Genomic DNA, 8,161 nt, shown 5'->3' with positions numbered 1-8,161 from the left:
CCAACTCATTTTGATTGTTATTGGGTTGGAGGGTCCAAGGTAATCAAGAACAGATTGCAGCGTAAAATTTGCTTTATAAAACAGGACGTCTATTGCAAAGTACCTAAGATATGACCAGTCAGATTGCAGTGTAGTCTGCATTGAACTGTTGCTATAATTCTATTGGTTATTTTGCCCTCAACTTTATAATATATTGGTCAATGAGTGAGAATAGAGTTGTCTTAGCACTTAACTAAGTATACCTGTTTTGGTATATAATTGCTACATTTTAAATTTGTAACTCATGTTTCAGAGAGTTATCCTTCTAATATGTATAACAGTAGTAAATTGTTTGGCCTCTTTGTCCAGCGATTCAGGGTAAATGATAATCCGTATATCTTGCCCTTTTCTCCTCCATGAAACTATGTCAATAATGTACGCAATGATTAGATGTCCGGTGAAAGGGTGGACATACGGAGCAGCATACTTTTAGGATTAAGGCTAAACTATCATTGACCATCTTATTTCTAAATTTTGTAGGTTGTAAGTCACCATGATGGATGTTTACCGAGATGCTCTATATGAATCATAGTATCATGTGCTAAAATTTATCCCCATCCGCCAAATTGTGGAGGAGTACAGATGAAACAATCTAACACAACCAGAGACAACATTATAGGACATCAAATTGTACTCTCTCTCTATCCTATAATATAAAACGTTTTTTAACACTACATTAATGTCAAAAGCTGTCTTACATTATGAGACGGAGGGAGTAGGTAGTAATAGCAATGAGTGAAATTGTATAAGAGCACTCGGCGACGCAGCCCACTGCAATCATACCCATCTAGTTATCTTGGGATCAACGCCCACTATATTAGCCTCTCCGTATTGCGTTCATTTATCGCCCCGTATCTCCCTCTGCTTCCTTTATCTATTGACCATTGTTACAACCAACTTGCCAGCTGATTCATTGCACCATTTATGAGCAATGAGATGTTTCCCTGGCACTGTTGTTTCACCACAAAGTACATTACCAATACATGTATGGAGTCAATTTAATATTTCATTTTTACTAGTTCAGTGATGAGGTAATATATTTAAATGCGTAGACACTTACTTCGCCTCTTCGATTCTTGTACGGGCAGTTACTTTTTGCCCAACTTATCCGGCTGAACAACTGACAAGAGCTGTATCCCTATGCGTGGGTCCCATGCATGATTTAGACCTATGTTCAAACCCTTATCGTCCAAAACACATGCGCCAATGTCGTATAAAATGCATAACCATTGTATAAGCACAGACCCAAATAGTAATTTCTAGTAAATTAGGTAAATAAATACGAGAGATTTCACATTTCATGTTTTTTTATCTTAAGCGAAAAACTGGGAATGTCGTGGTAATAGTTCTACAAACTTTTTCATAATAATCCCAGGATTTTCCTGAAAATGTCAGGAATTATTCTCTTCTAAAAAATCTGACAATTTAATAATAAAAATTCCGAGGAAGGTGTGATTTTTTTGTGATAAACTTCCAATCTAGGTGCAATTAATCACACAATCAAAACCAATGTATGTTGTCACACACACAAACGAAATTGCTATCTTTTTACAGTGCTTCATCCTTGTTATTGTTATTAAATGGGTGTGTACCCAAAGTCTTTGTCATTGAATGCTTTGTTGAAATTTGTGGTATGTTAGTCAGACACACTATCTTGAATTAAATAAGTATGGCAGCTTTTTACTGTTGGCATATACACAAGCACGCAATATTGCAATCTCGCTATCAATTAAACAAAAACATGTACCTATCCCCAAACGAATCATGAGTGGCTTTGATTCCAGAGGAGTGCGTTGCCGTGTGCTCCTCGTTCGCGTCCCAACAATGAGAAGTTTGTATGTCGACATCTTTAGAAACCTCCGGAAGCAACGTAAGACAGTAAACAAATGTTAGCACCCTCTGAAACTCTGAACCTTTTATCTTGAGGGGAATATGTGAGCATGGAAATTCTTTTACTTTCGGTACATGATTGATACCAATTGTTAATTTGTACTAGATAATACCCCGCGCGTTGCTGCGGGATATTGTTGTGTCAAATCCTAAAGATTCATAGGTGTATTATCAGAGGACATATAAGAGATAAGAAGAAAATGAATTCTCCACTTTAGTGGGGTATTTGTGAACTCATGCAAACCATATTTTTGCACAATGTATAAGCAACTATCAGACTTGAATCATAGTTCTATGTTGTTTGAGCCTTGCAAATTACAATAAACTCTTCAAACAAATTAAACAATTGTAGTAAGGGATTCATTCTTCAAAGTTTCACCAGAAGGTTCCAACAATAATTAAATCAGTTTTGCTAAAGCACATCTAGATGTGCCATAAGTATTGCACATCTAAGTCCTAATCTTGCGTTGAGATTCGTGTGGATATTTTTCTTTTTCTTTTTTCTTTTCCTCTTTATACTTGATTCACTCACTTAGATGTGCAATAACTAGAGCACATCTAGATGTGCTCTAGACACACCCTAATTAAATGTATGCCTCACAGACAATAATGTCATGGATCAGAACTGCTTGGCCATGCAATTGCACTTATACGACATGCAGACAATCTAGCTAACTTTAAATACATATATAAACAATGAAATCAAATTAACTAAACTTGATATATTGTAGAAAGATAGATACATACCCAAAAAGAAACAATTTACCTCTCTTGCAATGATATGAAGTTAAATAAATTGATTCTGATAACAAAATTCCATACATACAAATCAATTTAATACGCACAATTTGATGCATGGTGGGATATCACTCCAGATCTTAGACTATAAGTATGCCTAAAGCAGACAACCAGAACAACAATGACTATACATACAAAAAAACACGCCATGTTAGGCGAGTCTGCATGTAGGCTTCAACCTTAGTTTGAATCAGTTTGAGCTTCACCTATATGTGTTAAAGCGAAGGAGATATAGGGTGGGTGTCTAGATGATACAAAAGAGAGATGACCTTAGAACATGAATGTAAGAAGAATATTACCATAGATTAGCAGAAATAAGACTTAAGTAAGATCACTGGACTGCTTTGGTTTTCATCAAACAACTTCCCAAGAGACAATAGAACAGAATCTGCACAAAAGAAGGTTAGAAAAGTAACATAAGTATAGATCAAAGCTTCTCTGTACAAAATCAACTATTGTATGGATCATGAAGTGTGGTAGTATTGATCGTTCAATCTAACCTCCGAGTTGCAAAAGATCGGCTTGCGGAGAAAGGCCACCATTACGATAGCAGAAGGTCGTGGCTGAAGCAAGACAAACATCGGCTAAATATTCAATGGCCCCGCTGTTGGATTAAGCACTTCTCTGAGCAGCGGCTGTCAGCCTCCATGCGGCCAACGGAGCGAAGAAGGGACCAGAGGGGAGGCACGGCGTGCGCACAGGTGCTTCTCGGGGATGCCCGCTTCAGGACATGGCGGCGGCGAGGAGGCAGGGAGAGCGGGCGGTGGTAGACCAGCGAGTTGTTCCTTCCCACAGGAACCGGGCGCGCGATAGGGATGGCCGCCGCATCTGGTGCTGCTGCCGCGAGGAGTAACCCGAGCGCCGCCGCATGGAGGATCCGGAGCTGACGAACGAGATGAGGAAGCGGCTCCTACCACCGGCGAGGGAGGCCGACAGCGAGAGGAGGAGCCGGAGTAGAAAAATCAGGAGGGAGTTTCTTCGGGCCTAACCAGGGGCGTGGGTTGTAGGAAATTGTGTGCTCAGACTCGAGGAGGTGGGCTTGAGTGGGACTGCATGACGTGTGACGTGGCTGGATGTGATTGGATGCTGACGTGTCTATGCTTCATGTTGAGATAAATCAAGTAGGAGGGGTGAACTTCTTAAGTATATAAGATTCGATATGCAGGAAGACATGACCGATGTAAGTGTTGAGTGTATGGCTGAGTACATTGACATTGTCAGCGAGATGTTTGATAGCGATGATGAAGGTTTTGAGTTCTATAACAAGTATGCTCTTGAGAAAGGCTTTAGTGTGAGGAAAGGCTATGTTGAGTGGGATGAAGCGAATGTGAAGATAATTCCGAGGAAACTTGTCTGTAGTCGTGAAGGTTGGCGTGAAGACAAGCACATGAAGAGAAAGAAAGAAGATAGGAATAGGAAGCCACGGAATATCATTTGTGTGTGGGGGGTGCAAAGCCAAGTTTGTCATTGCAAGAGTAGTGAAAACAGGGTAGTGGCCTGTGAAGTATTTCATCAATGTACACAACCATCCTCTGGCCCCACGAGACCTTGCTTGCTTTTTGCGTTCTCACAGAAGAATCAGTGGCGAGTAGAAAGCGGACATTATAGAGATGGAAAGTGTTGGAATCCACAAACACAAAATTATGGATGTATTGTGCATGCAGTATGGTGGATATGACTAGGTTGGATGCATGACGAGGGACATCTATAACTTCTGCCATCGGTACAAGCAGGAAACAGTCGCTGCCGGTGATGCTCAGACGGTGATCCGTCACATGATGTCGCGGCAAGAGAGAGACCTAGATTATTTGTTCAAATAGTTGATAAAGATGGGCATCTGAAGGGATTTTTCTGGTCTGATAGTCAATCTTGGTTTGACTATGAGGCTTTCGGCGATGTTGTTTTTGATGACCTCGTGCCACGCGCAGAAGGTTTTATGGCAGAGCTGCAGTTACCGATGCGTTGTGGGGGAAGTGGGGGCACCCCCGTCCCGCCGAGATGCCATGTGTCCTTGCATGGGCCCGGCAGTCTTAGGCCCCGCGTTGCTTCGTCCCTCAACAGGCAGAACGTGCGTGTCGCAGGCCTGGGGACTACTCTCGGCCCAGTGGAAACCAGGGTACCACGGGACATCTGCATGCGGCCCAGGAAGGCCCCCTTGGACCAACTCAAGAGGTAGCCCACCAGCGAGCGCCGCAAAGCCGACAACCTCACGAGGGCCATGCCCCACGAGGGGCACTCCGACAAGGGACTTCACCAAGTACCACCACAGTCGGCAGCCTCGTGAGGCCAACCCCGCGAGGCGCCATCCATGAGGCCTCCCGAGGAGCTTGCGCGACACGGGTCACGTGCCCATTGTGCGGGTGACATCACCATGGCAGGTGCCATCTTGTGCGGCCGGGGAAGTTTCCCCTTCGGTGCTAAGGGAGCAGTTGCGCCTACCTGCCCCCAAAGCAAGTCCCAAAGCTTTCTGCTTTGGTGAATGAAGACCATGACGAAGACGCTGCAAGACGGAGGTCATCATGGAGCCCTCCGCGCGTCATGGATAATACTTTTGGCAGACGAAGACCACCTTTTGTCAAGATAAGCACCGGCGCCTGTTCCCTTTCAAAATGCCACCCTGTGGTAGCCCTTTCCCGCTCATGTTTCTGGGGAAGAGGCCCAAGGCACCTATAAAAGTGGCAGCGCGGCCACCCTATCAAGGGATTGGAAGATGGCTCCTTGATCGGCCCATTGCGCTGTTGTTGACACCCAAGAGCCTCGGCTCACCGTGTAGCTCGAAGAGCTCTGTCCACAAGCAATACAACCAAGCAGGAGTAGCGTTTTACACTGGACGGTAGCCCGAACTTGGGTAGCTCGATGTGTCTTTGTCGTGCCTAGCTCGTAGCCTCGTAGCCACAAGCCAAGTCCTCAGAGCTCGAACCATGGTTTTGGAGGATTTCCCGTAGCTCAGAATCAATTCCCCGACAGGGAGTAATTGATAGAGGGAGACATGGAATTTTTTTAAGGACAATAAGGTCATACATTCAAAGTACTTAAAACATGCGTATTTGAACAATACATGATTGTAGTACATAAATCATTAGTGAGCCAAAAACTAGAAAGTACAAGGCCAAGAGATGCAACAATTTTTTCTTTTCTTGACAAAATTACACATGGCAAGCGGCACAGCTGCATTCTCTTACAAACAATAAGTGGAGAAGGTGATATTTGTGCAATTGACAGTAATTGCCTGGAAGAGGGGAAATATGACATCGTTAGTGAAATTTTTGATAGGAATTATGTAGGGTAGGAAATAGCATAAGGGAACTAAGTTTTTCGTTTTTAAAGTACCTGCCTAAAAAATTGCTCATGTGAGAAACTTCCCAAAATAAAACAACTACACCCCAAAATTGATGTGTTTATTATATAACCTATTGAACAATAGCAAACGAGAAACTTCACAGATCATAATTTGTGCCTATATATAATACCAGGTAAGAAAACTTACATGTTCCTTTTCATCACCGGATTGCAATTTTATCCAATTCTAGTAATTGAGTCCAGTGTCGCCCTTAAAACTAGATCATCTTTGCTTGAGTTTTTGTAGTATTTATTTGTAGCTTTTGTAGGCTTGCCAGATTGTTCCTTCCTGCGGGTTAAAACAAAACAAAGAGCGTTAATTCATGGGCCAATGATCAGTTTAATAGTAGTTTAAGATTATGTTTGTCAATAAAAACATACGTGCACCAAGGTATTTTATTTTCAAATTTATGTCTCTATTTTATGTTGGGGGTAACATACGACCTCCAAACGGTTGGATCACCACAAGAATCAAAGAACGATCCATGTATTATGACATATATGGTTCTTTGGCTGAAGAACATCTATATGGTCTTAGGCCGCGCCTAGAACTTTGAATGGGTAAATTCATATAGGAAAAATTGCGACCATGTTGTGTTGTGCTCATCAGGGTTCCTATGACATCAGGTAAAGAAAATTCCATAGCATTTTGGAGGAAAATAGACATGAGGGCTTTCTCCTATGTTTCCCCCCTACATATGCCTATAATTCAAACGTTTTTCCTTTGTATTGGAAGTTTTGAACCGGCGGTGAAGCATATTCATGACTTCTTACATGGCACCTCATTTTCTATGTGTTTTTAGAATTCATCTTGGTAAGTCGGTTTTCCGGGTCATTAGATTAAGATCCAACAACCGGCCTTCTTTCTTCTTCCTTGGCTTTCTTGCCCATCCAATCGTTTATCCTCCCACAAAATCGACTTATACAAATTGCAAATTCAGTCAACTTACATTTAGCTATTGCGGTATTTTTAAAATCAATGCTTTCTAAATTGGACTTAGCTTTTAATTTTGTCGTCGATTTTCCCACCAACAACAGGTTAACGTGATCCTAACAATAAATTGAGCTTCTGTATATATATAAATATAAAAGGCAACCGGTTGCATCGTAAGGGCAATAGCCAATAGCGTGTCCGATGCTCTCAAGCTAACAACTGCACTTTTTTTCCCTGATGAAAGGCAGTGCACACACACGCATGCCGAATTAAACATGACGAAGCTCACCTCATGAGTTCATTTATTCACTATATGATGTAGCTGAGGCTGTAATTAGCCAGCGGCAAAAGCCGATTCTGGTGAATAAGCAAAGCTTTTCCGAAAAAAGCACCTGTTGCTGCCACCGGTCGCCACCTCTGGCTGAACCTGCTCCGCCACCGGCAGCCGGATAAGGGGGCTCTGACCCATCCTTGCTCCTTCCTCCTCCTCCTGCTCCTCGTCGTCGTCGTCCTCTCTCTCTTCTCCCTCCCTCTCTCTCTCTCTTTCTCTCTCTCTCTCTGGTGTGACCTGGTTGTTGTTTGCTGCCTTGGGAACGCTGCAGGTTGCAGCTGTATTTAAAGAATCGTATTCGAGTTCAAAATTACGGATTAGGTGTATGCGCTTTTTGGTTTATTTTGGTTACTTTTTTTTACGCTTTTTTGCAGGCATGAAGTGTGCCGCTTCACAACTGTCATTTGTCAAAGCATGGCCATTTGCCTCTTGGTCTTTAGTCTTTACCCTGACGTAGGAGCGGTTTCAGACTTCTATTCTGTACGGTCAAGTTGAGCTTGCTGACTGCATTAGTACTATATATAAAAATGGTTTTCAGGAAAGCTGCACTTTGTAAACTATCCAAGTTTCAAGGAAAAGGATTTCTCAAGCTTCGAACGGACAACAATACTACAAGCGCACCACGTCCGACTGCAGAATGATTGAACTCCAAAAGTCCCTTCCATACCTTTTCCCGGAACACTTCCTGTCCCCTTCAGACTTTAAGTTCAATGTAGGTTATTCAGATTTATACTTATCGCACTGTAATTAACTGTGAGTGATGGAAACATCCCCTTTTCTAGTACACAACAATCTTCTGACCGTGCAATGAGGATAAGTGACATTGTCAG

At 42.5% G+C, this 8,161-nt stretch overlaps 1 long non-coding RNA gene across 1 annotated transcript; it reads right to left on the bottom strand.

The window, feature by feature from the left end:
• Positions 1-6,226: 6,226 nt before the first annotated feature.
• On the bottom strand, positions 6,227-7,427 carry LOC125511277. Its single transcript, XR_007284941.1, has 2 exons — positions 7,290-7,427; positions 6,227-6,355 (listed from the first exon to the last, which is right to left on the bottom strand). It is a non-coding gene; the product is annotated as an uncharacterized LOC125511277 (long non-coding RNA).
• Between the last annotated feature and the right edge of the window lie 734 nt (positions 7,428-8,161).

This window comes from Triticum urartu, chromosome 5 (assembly GCF_003073215.2).
Source record: "Triticum urartu cultivar G1812 chromosome 5, Tu2.1, whole genome shotgun sequence".
Classification (NCBI taxonomy): domain Eukaryota; kingdom Viridiplantae; phylum Streptophyta; class Magnoliopsida; order Poales; family Poaceae; genus Triticum; species Triticum urartu.
The sequence above is the reverse complement of the archived record's forward strand: the minus strand, read 5'-3'. Positions and strand labels throughout refer to the sequence as shown.